Below are 20,943 nucleotides of genomic sequence, written 5' to 3'. Positions count from 1 at the left end.
GATATGGAGAGAGTTAGATATGGATGGCTAAAGGAGCTTTTTCTATTGCTGAAAGCATTCCTAGCTAGTTGAGTTACTGAATTTGGAGCTTTTTTTTTTTCTTTCTTGCATTCAGTTCCTAGCTGTAGCTCAGGTAGTAGAGCTACCTGCTAATCGGAAGGTTGGTGGTTCAATGTTAGATAGAAAGCACTTATGTAGAAAGAGCACCGAAAATAAAGTGCTTGTGTGAATGAGGCAAGTTGTATAAAGCGCTTTGAGTGCTCAGAGTAGTAAAGCGCTATATAAGAACCAGTCCATTTACCATCTGTGTTGCTCCCAGAGTACATGCATGCAACTCCTCAGAAAATGTTGCACTGTAACGGATGTTCACCATTTAATGAGCTCAAGATGTATCTGGGAAGAACATAGAATAGCAACATAAAACACAAACAGCTTTGTAATACTGTGTGAGACAACCATCTAAAGTAAACTAATTGCTTAATTAAAATACTCAGCAAGCCCATGAGTATTAGATTGCAAAGTTCTGTAATGCACCAAAATGATTATATTGTACTATTCTGTAAGTCTGACATGAACTAGCACCCTCTTCAAACAGACACTTGATCTTCAATCTCATGTGGTTTTCTTCATACAAATCCTGCCTCGGTCCTTGACATCAGAAATATCATTTTTTGAAGAAAGCACAAAAACAACAAAAACAACTATTCCTCCAACACGTTTTGTTTTTGTTTTTCTGTTGTTTTTTTGTAGACCACTGTCCCAGGCTGAGGTTTATGAAGGAGTAAAGATGGCACTCAGGAATAAAAAAAAAAAGTGAAAATTAAAAGTTCACTGAAAAGAAATGTTAATTAAAAATTACCAATTAAAAATTATATTGCCAAATGTAACTTTAATTCTTTATAGCATTGATAATAATTAGTAAACAAATCTATTACTTTGACCCATGTGATTAAATTCCATCCATCCATCCGAGATAAGATAGGGTCTCTAAGAAAAGAGTATGGATGGATTCAGTATGTTACAGTACACAGTATGCATGCATGCTTTCAGCGCTCTAAAGGTCATAAGCATGGTTTCGGCCTTAAAAGAAGTAGTGCCAATTTAAAATATAAATCACATATGCTTGCTCAAGTGCTCAATATTAAAGGGAATAAAGTTAACATTAAAGGCCGTGGGGATTATTAATAGTGGTTTAATGAGGCAGTAGGTAGATATTGTGGGACTATGTAGCCCAGAGTGCCTCAGAGTAGAGTCCTTTTTTTCCAATCAATATATGGTAATGAGTGAGAAACAGAGTTTGTCCAGCAGAAGGATTGGAAAATGAGTACAGGGTTACAGGTTGTTAGGGCTGCTACAGTAAGGAATTGGCAACATAATGATAATGATTGTAAAAGACCACTGAAAGACTGAGGCTCCTTGTAGTATGCACCTGTGGTATTACTTATAATGACGTAGCAGGGGACTGGGCGATAGAGTAAGACAAAGGATGGTGTTTTTAGCTGTGATATGTCATGAAACGTTTCATTCTTGTAGTGGGAATTGCCTGTGGCTTAACTATTTTGAGTGATAATCAACAGGCTTCTCAGACACAGCCATGCATTTACTGTAGTCTTTCATAGCGATATTAGATAGCATCTATTCTCGCTAGCTGCCAAAGGCATATTAATGTGAATACATTCAGGCTCTGCGCACATAATCACACCCCGGGAGGAGCAGAGGCTACCGAGATAAATCATCAGAGGACCAGCGAAATCAGAGCTCTGCAATGAAATCCAGTGGTCTCTCCTCCCCAGAGCGTGCCTCCAGGCCTGGATGTCTCCACACCGAGACAGTCTGTGATCAGCTTCAGTGCAGAGAAGACTATGTGGTGGTTGGAGTGGAGGCAATTTCAGATGGACATAGTATAAAAGTGGTGCAGAATAGAAAGGCAACATATGAAACCCTCAGTTTTTTGCGCTTAAAAATTTCTGTATAACTCTGCACTGTAAAAGCATTTAAAAACAATATCTTTCTTTTTTATGGGTATTATTCAAGCTTCTCTCCATTGATCGACACTCTTGTCTTAAGTTAGCTCCCTCTTCTCTGCCTACCACCATCTCAACCGCCCCTCTTTTTTTATTTTGTCTCCCACACTATCAGCCACTGCACTTTTCAGAGTGGAGAAAACTCTTGTTTTGACAGCTACGATAGCTGACTAAATGTCATATGTCTGTTCGAAAAGGTTCTGTGTAACATTTGAATTTATTGTACTTAGTTTCATTCTTCCTCCTATGCTAGGTTTTTGTGTGTATAGGTCGGCTTAGTGTGTATATTTTGGCTACCGTTTTGTGTGCTTGTCCCTTGTCTCATCGTGAATACATGAACAATAATTTGTATCTTTGCATGTTTGAAGCTCAATTACAAATGGGTTCTTGTTTAGAAAGATGAATGGGGACTCTGTGATTTCTGCCTGCAGTGTTGCTGCACCCATTTTTGCTGTTTATTCACGAGCAAGTGTAACCTTCCCTACAAAATAAAGCAATCAAAAACAACTCTATTGTGTGCGTGTCACACAATCAAGTTTACTGTAAGCACAATAGTCAGTTTAAATTCACACTCTTTGATGTGTCATGGGGGACAAGTTTAAAAGAAAAATAATATATAAACTATTTAGCTTGTGTAGAATTCATGGCAAATAAACATGTACTCACTGTTATTATAAACATAGACACCCCTTTACTCATTTACTGTTTTATATATATATATATATATATATATATATATATATATATATAACAGTAAGAGCTATTAACTGGCATCCAAAGGCTCACCTCAGGTGTGTTTACTGCATCCAACAGTAGTCAGAGATGCAGAAAAGAAAAAAAAATTATATCACTAATTGCTATTTCAAATTCTGTTTTAATATATTGAAAATGTTCTGACACCGTTTGGTTATATTTTATGGCTACTAATCCAAGACCACATAATGAAGACCACTGTACAAAAATAAAAAAACAAGTGGTCCTTGATGAGCCTACCCCCACACCACACACATTCCCCCATGCAGACTTGCTTTTCTTATTTGTGACACTGCATATTACCGAGTTAGGTGTCTCACTGTATGTTTTTACAAATTGGCAGATGACCTCTCTGCTGCTGGGCAATTGCAGAAACCTTTAGTTTAAAATATCTTTTAATAGGCAACATTTCATTGTTAACTGTGGCCAATTCTTGCCCTGGAATAACACTGTTTAACACTGCATTTCTAAAAGGGGATTGAACGGGTTTTCAAATACAATTTTGGCAAAGCACTATTTTCACGCACATTTAGACACAGTATAAAAGCGAGTCCCTTTGGAGTATAAGTGGCTCCCACAATGCAATATAAGCAAAGCCAAACACATTTTATCAGTATCATCGGAGAACTTTACATTGCCCGTTCCCTGTAGAAATCCTCTGTCTATGTTACTCGCAGGTAGTTGGAAGAATTCATAGAGGTGCCATCATATTATCACTGTGCAAAAACACTTTGAATCTATTTTTGAATCTGGCAGAACCTCCTGTGTTTAAAGTGTGCCTCTTCACAAAACAGATAAAAAGAGAGATGCTGCAAAAGCAGATGATAGGTAACATTTCTCCAGAGAGGGAAATCAAGCATAACCGTCATTTTCAGTCTTGCACTGGGTAGGGATATTAAAAACTTTTAGCTCTGTGAGATGAGTTGGGACTCTTTTGTGACTGGAATGCACAGTTGACTGGCACAAGAATAAATCTATTAGATATTTTTCCCTGACTCACTAACAGTCAAAGTTGAATCAGCATTTTTGTGTTTTACTTTGACAAAAGTGGTTAATTACAGCTCTTAACGTTCTCCCTGAATTTAGAGTTTGACCCAACTAATCACAACGTAACACTCGAGGGCTGTGCGGCGCAAAATGGAGAAGGAAGCAGGGATGTGTCACCCAAAACTGTGGATGGAGTGTGAGAGACACTAGAATAATGTGGCCTGATGCCGCAGCCTCCTCAAATGGCCTGGTCAGTTGTCTCTACTGTGATATATGTGAGATCAAGTGCCCCCTCACAGCTGATAATATGACACTGGAGGACTACACAGGAACAAGAAGGAAGTCTGATGAAGAAAGGACGAAACTCTTATGCTGGTGTGTTACCATGACAACAACCATCAAGTGCGCTGTCAGTTGCATGTGTGCAAGGTAAAATACAGTAACTTCACAATTTTGTCTCTTCCAATTGTGTATCTGACTCACACAAGGCAGCAAGTTATGCGATCAGGTTGCTAGAGCATTATAATTTCCCCAAAGTCTCCTACGGCAACCTCAGACAACCCCAAAATAAACAAATGAGGACTCGAACACAACTTAAGCTTGCTAAAAACATTTGATTTTAGGATATAAGTGGATTATTTTATTACTCTGTGTCTAAAGAGCTTCTGTGAGCTATGTTTTGTGTTTAGCTAAAGCTTGAACACATATTAATGAATTATTCGCATTACACAACAATGCAAGTTGCACACTCTTTTACCTTAAGTTACAGAATAATACAGTCCTCTCAGTTTGAATATACTTTTGTCAGGTTTTGACAAAAGTATAAATTTAGTTCTAGATTCTTTAGCCTACTGGTTCTGTTTCCCAGCCTACATCAGGTTTTAGACACATTTCGTAACTCAGGAAAAATGTTCACACAACACAAACCCAACAGAGTTGTCGAGTTGTTTTCCCCTCCAGTGGAGGAAGAACTTGACCTTCTGTCTGTTCTACCAAAGCTGCTGAAGAGATCTTACCATACTCTAAGGAGCTTGGAAAGAAAAGCGTCTGGACTTCTTTAAGTTGCTTGAAGACGTTTCACCTCTCATCCAAGAAGCTTCTTCAGTTCTAAGGTCAAATGGTGGAGAGTCCCAGATTTAAGCTCTGTGGGAGTAACCCACCGAGAGGGACAATGGACCCCCTAATGATCCTCTACCTAATCACATGAGCCAACGTGTGAAAATGGGTGTGGGTCACAATCAGCCAAGGTTTCGGGTGAGCTCATTGTGAAACCTGGCCCCACCCTATCATGTGATTTCCTGAGGTCAGATGGCCCAGGATGTGAGTGGCTGTTAAAGCGTCTGGGAAGGGATCTCAAAACTGGATTATAGATGGCAGACAGTTGGTGTTGTAAACCACCTCCTCTGTTCAAAGATGGTCGCTCACAGTGGACATAAATGACTTCTTTCTCTCCTCTTTCAAACCATCTGTCTTCTCTGTCCAAAATCTGAACATTGGCATCCTCGAAAGAGTGACCTTTATCCTTAAGATGCAGATGGACCGCCGAGTCTTGTCCCGTGGAGGTGGCTCCATTGTCCATTGTCCCTCTCGGTGGGTTACTCCCACAGAGCTTAAATCTGGGACTCTCCACCATTTGACCCTAGAACTGAAGAAGCTTCTTGGATGAGAGGTGAAACGTCTTCAAGCAACTTAATGAAGTCCAGACGCTTTTCTTTCCAAGCTCCTTAGACTACGATGACCTGGATGACTGAGAACCTTCACAGACATCTTACCATACTGTAGCAGCAACCCCACTCGAGATGTGGTTGTCTGCTTCCTCTCTGTTTAATTTGAATTGCATTGTTCAATGTCTGAACTTGTCTGTTGATCCTGCTTTAATTTTACAATTTCTGTAGCCAACAATGAAAAAAAAAAATATTGAAAAGTTTGCTATGAAAAATTGAAATGTTTTCCTGCCAGCTGAAATGGTTTAATGGTTGACCCTGATGAGCTATTCGCTCTGTTGGATGTGACGGACCAGATGACATATGTGGTGGCCTAGACTTTGTCTGGCTGTAACGCCACAGGAGGTAATGTTTGGAGGATACCAGGAAGGAGAAAAAGGGTAGTGTCCATATTCAGGCATTGTGGATATGAAACTTTCCAGCTGTGTTAAATAGACAGACAGGGATTTATTAAAAGGAAGAGTGGTAGGCAGCTGAGACAAGCAAGACAAAAAATGTCTCTTTGTCTTTGTCAATTTTCTTTTTACTTTTAAGTACAATCTCAGGATCATTTTAACAAGATAAAAACAGACATAAAGATTGTAAGCGGTCATATCTATGTATAGTACAACTAAAGAATATCCTTAAGGGACATAGTTATAGATTTTCTGTGTAGAAGTTAAGATGGATGCAACAGCTAAGAGGTGGATATAGCCACTGTACTGTACCTGCAGTGGAGTGGAGTGCTTTAATATGCTATAATTTAATACAATTACCAAAACAGTTGCTACTAGTATGTTGACTTTTACTAAAAATAACTGATAAAAGAGCCTAACTGTAGATCTTATTTTCTCTAAGGAGCATTAGTTGATTACCTTTAAGCAGGTATTTTTAAAGACTGTCTTACAAGGCAAAATAAATTTAAAACAGCAGGAAGCAGTGCAGGCAGAGTTAAAGTTAGGGAGCACTGCTAGCAAGGCAGTGACATCTCTCTATAAAGTGTCTTCATAAAGCATTTTCCTGTAATTATCTTCTGTCACGGTCTTTGCATTTAATGGAACCAAGCAACAACAACCACCCCCCCAACCCCACCCCACCCACCCACTGCTTGTAGCCTATTATTTTGCTGTGAAGTTGTACAGTGTGTGCAAGGATATAGAAAATCAGTATTTCATGAATTAGAGGGCAGCCTATCGACTATCTAAAGTAGGAGAGACGCTGCAGAGACACAATGTTGCTTGTCAAAGTTTAATCAGACTGAACTGAACCGAGTCAGCAGCTCATAAGCATATCTGTCACCTATTTATGTTAAAATATATTGGAACAAATTTAAGCCTGACCACCTGAATTGCACTGTAAGAGGACACGCTCTGCAGTGCTCTTTAAGAGCAATTTTATTTTTGGTGTTGTTAAATATATAATAATATATTATAATTAGTTATTTGCAGACTGCGTGGCACTTCAGTTCGTTACTGATACTGGGTGAGTACGTAATGAAGATGTGCTAAAAGACGAAACTAAAGAGTGGTGCTTTTTCTGTTGTCTAATCACTCCCTGCTTGTGTGTGAATACACATCAAACACTGTCTTTTATTCTCTACATCCTCTCCTCCCATCTTGATTCACTCCTTCCTTTTCAACATGACAGCAAAGAAACAACAAGCGATTTTACCGAGCAAACCCTGAACCTGTTTACCCCTCAGTCCTCCAGGGCACTCCTACAGAGACTACAAAATTTCTGCTGATATATAGTTAGCATCTAAGCCATTCAGTTTAGAAATGTTGCCACTGCTCTCGTAAGAAGTGTGGGCAATAAGAGACCCACAACAGCTTGTGTGAAAAGGCCATACCAGTGTGGGTGATACATTACGGCTCCATATACTTTCCCCTCATGGAGTTCTGCCGTATGTGAATCTCTGTTTATGTATAGTAACATCCAAACCCATGCATCTAGATGATGTGCCCTTGTGAGCTATAGAGGAAGGAGACTGCACAGAAGTGAAATAAACCTGTGATAGCAAATTCATGATAGCAAATTCAGTCTGTTGTGGGAAAAACGTGACCTCTTGTGACTCAGGGCCAACTAATAGGTTTTGAAGTATAAACAGAGTAAGGTTGGGAGCTGTTATGAGTGGTGGGACATCAGGGCAAAGATTGTCAAGAGGAAAGAAAAGCAATCATGACTAACATTAATAAGAAATGGCAGCGGCACTACAACAACAAAATAAACCTAGAATTGCAGCAACCATGTAAGTGTATGATATCAGCAGGAATAAGGGAAAAATAAACACGCAAAAAAACGTGTTTGTCAGAGCACGCTAGTGAGCGAACACATGATAACTGGGGCAAATGATGGCGGGTTTGCTGGTGTAACAAATGCAAGGACGCACTGGCAGTTAAAACCCATGTTTTAAACAAATTGACACTCTCTTTTTTTATATGTGTAAATTTATTTTAATGCATTTTTATCTGAGTGGTGGGATGTAATTTGCATCCATTACCAAAAGCGTTCCTTATAGCGTGCTCTTTTTCATTCCTCTTGCTTTATCTCACCCAATTTCCAACCTTTTCACACTGTCTGTTCTAAGTGTCTCACCAACCACATATTCAATATTCTAACATATAATTCACAATCCATTTCAGAATCAGACAATATGACACACGGGCTCGGACTATCGAGAGGTTTTGTGATGGAAAAACCTTTGCACAGTAATTTTCCTGCAATCGCAGGAAATCAGCCAGGTTGGGTGCACAGAAAAGCTCACTGTCACTGCTATACTTGACCCAGCATCCAACGTGCTGTCTTTACATATTCTCTCCCCCCCCCTCCCATTTTCTTTAGAAATGTTATATTCTGAAAAATTGTCTGCACCGCGCTGACCCACCAGAGCCTTTGAACGCAGCCCTTCAACAAGATGCACTCAGGAATACTTCAGTTTTGAAGCCTCATTCAAAAAGTGTCTGTCATTTCCATTATTACCTTAGAATATTGCAGTCTTTTGTAAAGTGTTCAGTGGTTTTCCTTGCATGGAGCCCCTAGATTTTTTTCTGAAAACTTGTGGTGTTGTTGATGGTACTTCGTTTTCAATTCACTTGCTTTCATTGAACAAAGCTTGTGACCAACCAACCTGTTGTACCAGGGTGACAAATGGAGGTGTTCTTTCTGATAAGTCATGACACACTGGTTGTATAGATCCATAGCAGCCTCTCTTGGGAGCTTTGTGTTTTGCACTGTTTTTGTGAGTAGCTGATTAGTTTCCGTTCATCTTTTTTGTCACACTTGCTGGTCGGTTGCCAAAAACTACTCAGATAGGGTTAAAATGCACATGTCCACCGTTCACTTTGGGAGTCAGGGGCCTTCTCATTACTGTACATGCACTGGCTTGTTAAGTAACTGTCAATAGAATGAAACTAACACAAAGGGAGGAAGCAAATCTGTATAAAGTCCTATGGGACATGTGATCTTTGGAAAATGCAGTATACAGTACCTGCCAACTCCACTGGCTGAACTGCAGATCCAAAACATGGCAGAGACTCCGCTATGTTTTACTGATGGTTGTAGACACTCAACACACACTATTTCTCACCTCATTTTGTCTGTGCATGTTAATGATGTCACTGGTTTTAGTCTGATCTTGTAAATATAGCATATGTCAGCCTTTTCTTCTCGCTTCTCTTCGTTAACAATGGCTTCTTGCCAGCGACCCTTTCACTGAGACTGTTTGCGATGAAGCTTCAACAAACAGCCAAAAATCCAAATACATCTCTCAGTTCAGTGTTGGGTCTTTGTGTGATTTTTTTCCCCCCTAATTCTTAACGACATGACTTTCACATGCTATTCGTCTCCTGTTGATAATCTTTTAGCCTAGTCACTCCCTTGTTTATCCTCCACTTGCTTGTTTCTTCAGATTTTTTGGCACACTGCGCACGATGCTGAGGTATGCCAAGTTGAGCCGTGCCAACTAAAGAAATTGGAGTAAATTATCTTTTTGCGACAGGCAGCTAGTAACGAAGAGCTTAAAGTTGATACAATTTGTTAAGTTATGTGCAGATACAACACTGGTGCATCCTTTAACTTTAATCTTTTTAAATCTTGAATGATTCATATATCAGTGTTAGGTAGTCAAAACAAAAAGAAAAAAAAACAGAAAAACAAAAACCTTTCCACTGAAAACCTTCATCTAATAATGGTTAGGTACAAAAGCTAGAGTGGAAATGAGTGGGAAAAAAACAGCCAAAGGTCAAAAGAAAAACATCAAAAAGAGCTATTGCTCTAGAGCACTTTAACAGATTACAACACAGTCTGGCTCATTGGAAATAAAATATAAAAGAATGAGTCTGAGCTCAAGACTTTTGCACAGTACTGTACATGTTTGTAGTTAACTTGCACAAAACAAACCAAAAGACTACATCATGCAACATCATGCAGTCTCATTTCAGGAAACAAAACAGATCCATTAGGAATCAGTTTTTGTGATCTGGTTCTGTAGATTAGGATTAAAACAACAATTAACAAGCAATGAGCACTTATGACAGCAGCAGACAGGCAATCAGCAGAAGGCACCAGATGGAGGAAAACACTGCAGTCATCATGAAATTCATTAATAACACTTTCACAATTATCCATGGCACATGATTAATGGCAGCAGAGTTGAAATTGTTTTGTGGCCAATGGTTTCACTAAAAAACACAAGTTGCCAGCAGCACACATCTGATTTAAGGCATTGATGCAGATACACGTACACGCACCGACGCGAGCCTGCTATGTATTACACTCACAGACTTTGACTGTTCACAAGATCATTTTCTCACCATCTTATGATAAATATGCCACTCAGTAATGCCTGTACCTCTGCAACTCAATGCTTGCAATCTCAGCTGGTCCTGTTTTTTTTTTGTATTTGTTTTTTCTTTCCTCTCTGATATATCCTTTTTTCCCAGATTTATCATTGTTCTCTTCCAGCCACCCATCCCTTATGACACTAAGTGGAAGAATAATGAACCCTCTGCCCTGTTTTTGCCCCTTACATTCAAGCTCCATGGCAGCCGCTCATTTGCATTTTCTCTGTTGTTGTTTGAGGAAAGGAAAGGAATTAATTTTAAGGAAAGCAATACAGGTTCTCAGATTCTTTATCTCTGCTCAAGTGATTGAATGAGTCTGGAACCCAGCTGAGCTGACCTCGAGACACTCTTATATTTGTGTCTTCTTTACTCCACTCTCTCACCTGCTCTTTACTCTTTAAATGGCCTCTTCATCTCTAAACCTAGGAAGTAATACTTTGTCAGTCTTTCTGAGAGAAGCCTAGTTAAGTAAAAGGAAGGGGAAAAGAAGTAAACACACAAAAGGTCAAACAAACCCCAATTAGTAATAATAATACATCGTGCTGGTGCCAATGAGTTCTTAGTTTAGAATATTAAGCCTGTTTTCCTCTTGAAGAGTGTTGATGTGTAAATGCTTCACATTCATTCTCTTAATGCTTTTTGTGAGTATTATATAACAGAAAAACAGACAAATCCAAGCTTGAATTTTAAGTAAGAGCAATGCGAGCTTTTGCTGTTAGTGAATCACAGTGTCCAGAGGAAATGCCTTGATTTTAAACCCCATTGTGCACATTGTTAAACCCACACTTTCATTAAAATAGGAGTGCTATGGTACAGACTGCCTTTAGGGGTTGAGGGTGTGGGATGAAGCTCAGCTCTTTGTAATAGTGGGATCTGTGGTGTGTAGACTGTGGATGGCTGCCTTCCCTGCAACAGGCATCATTGTTTTCCCCTCTGAATTGGAGTCATGTGGTGCAAGCTTTCTTTTTCTTCCCCTCTTTCTATTTTTTCCTTTAATTCTCTTTATTTCTCCGTCTCCTTTTCTCTCCTTATATATCGCTATGCTATTAATAGAGAATTCAGCCTCTGGAGGATGTAAACAGGGTAGCATGGGAATAGAAGGAACAGTGGGTGTGTAAGGGTGAAAGTGAAGTGGTTGAAGAGACCAGTGCAAAGTGAAAAATGAGAGAGTTGAGAGTTGATGAAGTGAGGACAGTGAAAAGGACCATAGAGCTGGAATGAAGAGGAATAGCTGAGCTTAGCTTAAAAAAGGAGAAAAGCTACACAATGTTACACAGAAGAAACAAAAGAGACATAGATAAAGTGGAGTTAAAGCGTGTCATACGGGGGGGGAAAACAAAACAAGAGAACGAGAGTGAGGGAGAGGGGACACTTGAGAACTCTAAATCCATTTTCAGTTGTGTGCTGGCAGGCAAAAAGGAAAAAAACAATGAATTCAGGTGGGACCTGTTTGTGAGGACAGACCAGCCCCAGTCTCCAGTGTCATTCTGTAACTTTAAGCATTTTGTTTTGGGCCCCTGATGTTCGTATTTTCACAATGACAGTCTCCAAAACAGGCTAAAGGAGACATTGGAATATCTTGCTAAATAAAAAGCATATTCATTTATTCACCTTTAGAGTGACACGTTCAAAAACGTGGTTAGATTGGAAAATTTACAGAGACTACCCTTTTTCCTTTTATGCCTTATTTTCATGGCTTTCTGTTGGAGTGAAAGTAAGTGTGACATGTGTTTCTATCAGCCTTCTCTGCATTCAGTGTTTTTGCTTTTCTGTCACCTAAATAGAAACCCTTTTTACAGTATTTCATCTTCTTTTTATTATTATTTATCAGACACTGATTCAGCTTTTTCCTCGTTTCCTCAAATTGAAAATGTGCACAAAACCAAGCTGATGGAAACATATCTGATCTTGTTATTATTATCTGAGTGTTGTCAGGTTTCACAATTTCAGTAGTGATTTTAGAGCCATCAGAGTTTGGGGTCCATTTTCCAAATGGAGAGATTTAAGCACATCAGCAGCCTTACAAAAAAAAAAAAAAAAAAAAAAAAAAAAAAGCTCCTCCACTGCTCAATTTCACGGCATTCGAACACTTGGGTCTGCAGGTAATTGAAAATAGCCTGTTGTTTGACAAGCTATAAAACTATTCACAGTCATTACCCAGCCAATGAAAAGCATGTTTTCCCAATTAGGCTGCTGATAATAAAGTCACCTGGCTTGAGGTTCAGATTTCTTTGTGGTACTGAGGGAGGCAGGCAGGCCACATGTGAAGGCAGTGATTGTAGTCTGACCTCAGAGCCTTTGCTTCTCTCTGGGGCCACAGCTCCCACTGGGCCTTAATTACAACTGCGTGCAGCTCTCAAACATTGCCATATCTGATTCCAGATTAAACCACCTTGACACCCCTAATTGAAATGAGAATAGACTTTCTGTGAACATGCGCCTGGCTTAGGCTGACTGATGGTAATACCAGAAAATCACAATGGATATATGAATTAAACTGCTGATTGTAGACCTGAGATGCTTATTCTAGATGCCACAGTAGCTTAACCAATTACCTGTTGCATGTACGGTGGATCATATCATGATAACCTGGAGTCCCACAGCTAGAGTTTGTAGGTAAGCAACACAAGTGAAGATAGAAGAGGTTACTGTGCAATTTTCTCTGTTAGAAACTCCAGCTGGGTGTGGGCACATCTGTGGTCAGTTAGCAGTGCTGTTTTTCTCATCAGACTGGCTCACAACAGGGACTTATTGGCAGTTTCGACCTTGTTGAGGTTTTTCTCCCTTAGTTGTTGACTATGCAAACCTTTCAGTGGGTGGATTCCTCCATCTTCCACCTTTTATTTCACAACAGTGAGACGTGACTCAGCTGTGTCGCAGTTGGATCGGTTGTGGAGATCCTGTGCTGAATAAAACAAGACCGACAATGTCAGCATGCAGCCAGGTACAAATTGCTTTACTACCGATCTTTGCATTCTTAACATAGCACCTGTAGCAGGTGCTATGTTAAGAATGTGTGTTGGACCACCAGGTTTTTTCTGAGCTGCAATTCACCCCTGCACTTGATTGGCTATCGATGACATGCTACATAGTATGTAGCTGAGATTTATTGTTTGCTTTTGAATAGTAGCAGCCGATGAAATAAATATATTCTTCTTCTACAGAGTGTAAGTCTTCTATTGTCATCCTTCCTCTTTTAAATGACCTTGAAGAGGTTCGGACCTCTTGGATCGACGTAGAACCTCATCTACAGCGAGTTTATTTTATATACAATGCAAAATATTAATATAAAACATTCTTTAGTGCCTAAGACCATCATTGTAAATGTGAGGTACTGTTAGAAAACGTACAGCACTATGCTACCTGTGCGTTTCACATAATTTACCATAGTGATGTGTTCCTGGCACGACTGTGGAAGTGTGCAACTGTGACAAGTAAAATAAGGTATTTCAGCTTTAGCAGCAGACTCTTCTGGCCTCCCACAACCTCTTTTTTTCTCAGGCTTTGTGTCGTTAGCTTGGTTTTCCTTCAAATGAAATCAACATTCTTGAATCGTGACATTTAAAAGAAAAAATAGAAATCTTCTTATTCATCGTTGTAAAAATAGAAATAAAAAAAGCATCCAGGGTCTTTTTTTTCATCAATTTTAGCCATGCGCTTCTTTAACCATAACATTTTTGTGCTTATTTTCCCTAAATTGTGACTAAAATTAACTTTGTAAATCCTATTCTTCATGGATATTAGTTATTCTAATTTTTATTCATGCAAAACATCCATTTCAGATTGCTATATTGAGTTAGTATTGAAAGTTTGCCCTGTATTAGCGCACAGAATTATTTTGCTAAATTAGTAAAGGCCTCATGTTGCACAGCACTTTGCTCTTACCTCTAGTTCCCTTTTGTATTGAGTTAAGATGGTTTGTGAAATGCTTTAACACCCTAGGAAAGAGTGAGTATGCCTGTTCATTAAGAGATGAACTAGCTACCTAGGGAAAATATGGTGAATGGAAGAAATCCAAGATATTCATATGCAAATTACTGAATCCTTTAAGCCATGCACACTGGTTGAGCAGTTGTGGCACTGTCTTCCACTAATCACCAGTTAAAAATACTTTGTCGGTTTGGAGAAGATACTTTTTAAACTTTCAAAAATTACAATCAACCGAATTGTACGTTTTGAAAGGCCAGTTTGTCTGTATCTGAATAAAAGTAAAACCGACTCTGACTGGAAACGTTTCTCACATTCAGGGCTTACATTAAAGAATATTTTTGCCTTGCAGAGTGAATGTGCAGCAGTGGGTGTGTTTTGGCCGAGGCTTCCAGTGTGTCTACTCAAAAAACTAATGAAAAACTAAAATAAAATGCCCTGCTCTTTCTAATGGCACAGTGAATGAGTATTCAAAGAGAAAAATAGAATAAGGAGAGCAAAAGATGATCCCTATTAAAACGAGATTTAAAACCACGAACCAATGACAAACACAGAAAAAAAGTGAAGCTGGTGAAATAGTCACTGTTGAAACCGGCACACACGGATTCTGACAGTAATTAATGTACTTTTGGATTGCAAATGGTTTGCCTGCTCCTGCATTAACCTTCGTCAAGGCGGACACTGTACTAATCTCTTCTCCTCTCTGACATTCAGGCTGCTCCTGATGAATATAGGACACTGAGCTTGTCAGTCGGGCATAGACTGACAAGAGGGGGTCCATCCTCAGCCCTTTACTGCTCCACCCTTGTGCCATTGCTTCTATACTAACGCAGTAATTGAACAGCTAACGCTGTCTCATTTGTACTAGGAGAAACCAGGTAGTGGGGAGGTGTCAGCAGACCCCAGTGCATTGAGCTAAATGCAACCTAACAGTAAATTAAGTGATCCAGTAACTGTGAACTGAGTTTGTCTAAGTGATTGTTCAGACACAGAGCAAATGGACAAATGGAGGCAATTCTGGGCTGGGCAGTTTGTGTTAATTCACCCTAAAAAAAAGGTAATGTGCTCACTGTAAAGACAATAGCTCTACCTGCTAACCATCCCACACATTGAGTGTGCTGTTAGTGACACCATCTGATCTTTTTCATTTCTTTCTATCATGTTTTTGTACATTATTTGTTGACATTGTGACATATGAGGATCCATCTTAATTCGACCTACTAGGTTTGACCTACTAGGCTGAATTCACAGATTTATATAATCCGTCTCACCTTTGAAATTCACTGCACATTCATGCTGGACACACCTAAATACAAAACAAAGACCAAAAAATACCCACTTCGACCAATTCACCTGAATTTTACAACATTTTTCCCCACTATAAACCTCTCCCCAGAAAAGACGTTTCTATTCCCATTGCACCATGTTGTACTTTTGTAGTTCAACCCTGTATCCTGTACCAAAGTACAGTGGTGTTTGCTTGAAATGTCTCTCTGCATCTCTATTTTTCTTCCTATTTTGTTTTTTTAAATCTTATTATCTTCACATCGAACCTTACCAGCCCGATTTCACTTCCACTTTGTCCCATACTGACACTTGCTCAGGAACCTTAAGTGTTGCATTTTAAAGCACCGAATATCCCTTTGGAGCATCATTTTGTCTTCATACAGGATAGTTTAATTGATTTCGATAGATCCCTAAACATCTAAAAAACAGAAGCTAAGAACACACAGCAAGTAAACTCTGCCAGTGTCTCTGAATGCATCACTGGAGGAAATGGTGGAGAAACCTGTTACCCAAATGGGCAAAATACTGAATTTCGCATTGCTCCCGAGAGCAAGCGAGCACTTTGCATGGCAGTCAATAATGTGCGACTATGTGTGTAAAGGGCTTCGTTGAACTGAAAAAAGCTAAAAAGCACCATATGTGAGTTCAGAACAGCTTACATTTTTTAAACCTAACCAAGTAGTTTTTAGTGCCTAGTCTTTTTGGTGCCCAAACAAAACAGCAGCAGAAAAAGAGGAGTCTAAAAGCACAAGTCCCGGGTGGGACTGCTGTGTTCGCGTTAGAAGTTCTGTGATTTATTGCATCCGTCACACCACCTACTTTCTTATGTGTACTTTTTGTCAGTTGTTATTCATTATCAGCCACAAAAAAAAAGGTATTCTGGACCAGTATACTGCATGTTGAATAATCACACTAAATAGGTACTCGGTGTGTTAAAATGTGAGAGGAAAGAGTCCTGACCATGCATCAGTATGTGACAAGAACAGGGAGAGAATGTGTTGTACCTTTTCATGTGGGGGAAGCAAAGCAGTAAAAAAAAACTATTTTTTTAAGGGTTGTTCAGCAGTTGTTGGGATGCTTGTGGATATAGGGATGTTGATGGAGAACAAAAATATTAACTTGTATCTCTCTGTGTGTATTTATGTGTGTAAAGGAAAACTTCTTTCCCCCTTTTTTTATGCCTACTTTTGGGAAAGATCCATCCATTCGCCAACCCCTTGGGGCAATCAACGTGGCAAAAGTGCTTCAGGACTCACTTCCACAAAATCTACTTTCCTTTAAGAAGAGGTTGATGTGGCCTATGCATGTAAATACAACAATATGTGTGGATAAGGGAGGGGAAGGGGAGAGATCTAGGCACGTCATTGGATTAGGGAGGGAGAGAAATGTTGAGAGGGATAACAGGGAAGAGAAGCATCAGTGAGAGAGAGCCCTTTCATCTCTTTCTGACGTCTTCAAAGACAATGAGCCTCTCTCACTGCACTCTCTGTTGACATTAACACATGCACACGCGAGCACACACTATGTCAAACATCTGAAAGCACACACACAGTGCGGATACAGATGTATCTCTCCTCGTCTGCAAGCTAAGTTACCACATGCCCTCTGCGTGCGTGAGTATTGCAGGTGACGCTGTAATTAACCCAAAGAGTCGTCGCACTGTTGCTCTCCCGCAAGTGTTCACAAAGATCTGTATGGCTGCACATGAGTGCAAGCAGTTGGCTTACAAGTGGCGAAGATTGTTAACGTACGTGTCAGAGTCTCTCTTTCACTCTCTGTCACTCCAGCGCTAACTTCATTGATGGGCGAGTACATCAAAAGAGGAAATGTTTTGAAATAAACTCAGAATGTGGGCGGGAGGCAACACAAAAGCCGGCTCGAGGATGATGTGACAGACATAAGAAGAATTATATCAGTTTAATATTGTTGTTTTCATTGTTTTCATTTTCACTAAAATGACACCATGTTAGCTGCTTGACTTTGTGTTAATAGACAATTGTACATAGTTGATGCAGTATTGCACCACAAACTGGCTATTTCAGTTGTGGACCAATGGCACAATGAATCAGTAATGAATCAAAGCAGCAATCACACAACTATAACTTTGTAAAGATGCCAGAAACACAAAATATCATTAATTGTCTTTAATTTCCACAAATATCTGGGAAGAATATTTGTCTAAACCAGGGGTGTCAAATATAAGACCCGAGGGCCAGAATACTGTGGAAAAGGTCTCCAGTTCGACCCATTAGACATGTTTTTTTTACAATCAAGCAATTCCTACAACATCAAAGTAATTAAGTACTAAATAAACATTTTTTAACAGCGGGTTGTCAGGATGTTTATTTCTTAAAAGTTAAGCCTAAAGAGTCGTGTCGACAGATTTCTTTCATTTCTTTGTCATGTAGAAAAACTGAGCTGTAATGTCTTCAGAGTGACAGGCACTTAAGATCAAAGTGGGCTGCATGTGGCCCATGATGTAAAAAGAGTTTGACACTCCTAATCCCTCAACACCTCACGATGAACAGCTGGACCTAGTTTGAGGAGAGTTAACCACAATTGTCACTTTTGAAACTGTAAAATCAAGACAATGAGTTAAAACACAAACAACATATTGTAAAGCTAGCAATACCTCCAGAGTTGGCTGAATTAGAAACACAGCTAAATATCAAACTAATTTAAAAATTGAAATTCCAGAAACAGATGCAGGTAATAGAGGTGGTGAGTCTAACCTAGATTAAAGGTTTGGGCTAAGATCTTAATCGGTAACAGGTTACTTTACAATTTAATAATAATAATAATGGATTGCATTTATATAACGCTTTACGAGAACCTCAAAGCGCTTTACAATTCCACTATTCATTCACTCTCACCTTCACACACTGGTGGAGGCAGCTACAGTTGTAGCCACAGCTGCCCTGGGGCAGACTGACAGAAGCGAGGCTGCCATATCGCGCCATCGGCCCCTCTGGCCATCACCAGTAGGCGGTAGGTGAAGTGTCTTGCCCAAGGACACAACGAAAGAGACTGTCCGAGCCGGGGCTCAAACTGGCAACCTTCCAATTGACAAGATGAACTGCCAACTCTTGAGCCACGATCGCACGATCGATTTACAAAACCAGATTCAGCTACAGGCTTTATATTCTAGAAATTATATTATGGAATCATGTCATGTGAGATAATCCAGCTGCACACAGACCAGGTGCAGGCAAATGAACTCTCAATGTAGCGAATGCAAACCAATCTATGCGTGCTACATAGAAGTGCAGCAACTCTATTTACTCAAATGCTGCACTACATCTGCATGAAATAATGCATATGTATCTCAACATTCAAGTGCAATTGTTTACGCCCCTCACCCACTTTTTTTTTTCTTGTGGCTGCATTTGTGTATCTAGAATTTTATTTTCTGTGCAGTTAGAAGTACTCAGAGCTTGTTATTACGAGCAAAATGTCCTCAAGCTATATATGTCTCTCTGGTTGTCTCCCACTCTGTCTCTTCCTGTCTGTTTCTACTGCTGATGAAAAAGTTGAAGGGTGCAGGATACACATGTATTTATGTCTCCATGTGTTTTACTGCACATACAAATCTTTAGAGGGTGCGTGTAGTTCATTTGACAGACAGAGAGTATTTTGTGGTGTTGTATTGGATGCGAGGAGATACGTGGATAGAAGAAAAAAACACTCTGCTTTTTTAAGATTGTGTGTATCTTAAAAAAGAGCAAACACAGCGTTTGGTGATGTAAAGAAGAATTAGCCTGTATTTTTTTCAGTTGGGGTGGGAGGGTTCTTCTATCTGTCTGTAGACAGCTGGACTGCAGGTAGATAACTGCGGCACTGGACTGATTTTTGCTTTTAGGCATACTTACGCAGTGCTATGCAAAAATCTTGAGCTACCGGTCATTTTTCTATACTTTGCTTCCAATGAGCCAGACTTCCTAGCAGTTTTTGAAGTTTTCAAAACAGTAGTTCTCCAGGCTTCCTGAAGGTCTTTCAAAGTTTTTCCTCAACATTTGGCTGCTTTTTCATTCATTCCTTCCAGTCCTTGTATCTGGCCATTTTCAAAGGAATGTTTTCTTTGTTAAGCCACTTAACAGTGACCTATGAATCATTCAAGCATAAAAAGGCACTTAATTCAAGGAATGAGCCATTAGAAAAGATCCAATTTAAATGGTGTCTTTAGCCACTTTGTTACTAGCAGCCTGTCACAAAAATGCATTCTATGTTCCCAATTCTTTACTCTATCTACAAAAACTGCCAAAAAACCAAAAAAAAAACAAAAAACAGTTTAACATGCATAAAATTATATGTTTGCTTCAACAAGGTGATAACTAAAGAGCTAAAACTTGGCATATTTCAGCATGCTGTACAGTCCGTGCTTAAAACATCTGGGAAAACTGGACAAGTAAAGGGCAAAATAAATGTCAGGCTTAAAAAACTATCAACAGCAGATGAGCAGTGTCTGAAAGGTGTGTCCTTAAGAAAAAAGGAAAAAAATACAGTAAAGCTCTGACATAGAATCTTTAGTTGATCCATCTACTATTCACTGAAGTCTCATTAGAAATGAAATGCGTGGAAGGGTGGCTGTCAAGAAGCCATTCTTAACAAAGAAAAACGGGGAGAAAAGCCTGAGGTATGCCAAATTACACAAGAACTGGACTGAAAATCAATAGCAACAGGTCTCGTCCAAATTAAAAATTTCTGGTTCAAAGTCAATATATATGGAGACGGTCAGGAGAGAGGTAAAACAGTGAGCGCTTACGGCCATCTGTAAAATACAGTGGAGCCTCTGTCAAAGCTGATGGAATTATAAACACAGAAACGTGTAGTCAGATTTTGATGCACTTTGCAATACTATTTGGAAAGCATCTGATTGGCTTCATCTTTCAGCATGACAATCCCAAATGCACAGGTAGAAAAAAGACACAATGGAACACTATAACACCCCAGAGCCTGGACCTCAGTATTACTGAAGGAGTGTGTGATCATCTTGACAGAGAAGAGAACAAAAGGCCATCAACAGTTTGTTTTTTTTATGTGGCTTAAACAGCTAGCAAAGGTTTAAACTGACCTGACTTTAGCAATGTATAAATAAAGGGATGTTGTATTTATAGTTGGTCATAGAACAAAGAAGATATGGCAGATTTTACAGTAGAGGTTTACAGAAAAAATATTTAAACCGTGACTACCTTTTGTTTTTAGTTAAAGAGAACCAGACGAACTTGTCTAATAAGATTCAATGGTAAGTCAAGGACTTACAAAATGTAATAAAAGTGCAGTATCAAATCAAGGCTGCATGTGTAAAGACAATAGCAATATAAAACACATAATATTACCCTGATTAAGACATAACTGCAGATTGTGCAGCTGCATTCTGTCTACCAGAAGCATGATTTGTTTTTAAAAGTGATATATATGCTT

General features: G+C 39.3%; 1 protein-coding gene across 1 annotated transcript in view; it reads left to right on the top strand.

Annotated features, from left to right (window-relative positions):
• The window catches only part of rtn4rl1b (reticulon 4 receptor-like 1b), a 144,325-nt gene that overhangs the window by 18,497 nt on the left and 104,885 nt on the right, over positions 1-20,943 (top strand). The window lies entirely within an intron of this gene.

Source organism: Perissodus microlepis, chromosome 14, assembly GCF_051167445.1.
Source record: "Perissodus microlepis isolate ML-2025 ecotype Zambia chromosome 14, ASM5116744v1, whole genome shotgun sequence".
Lineage (NCBI taxonomy): Eukaryota > Metazoa > Chordata > Actinopteri > Cichliformes > Cichlidae > Perissodus > Perissodus microlepis.
This window is presented reverse-complemented; position numbering and strand designations above follow the sequence as displayed.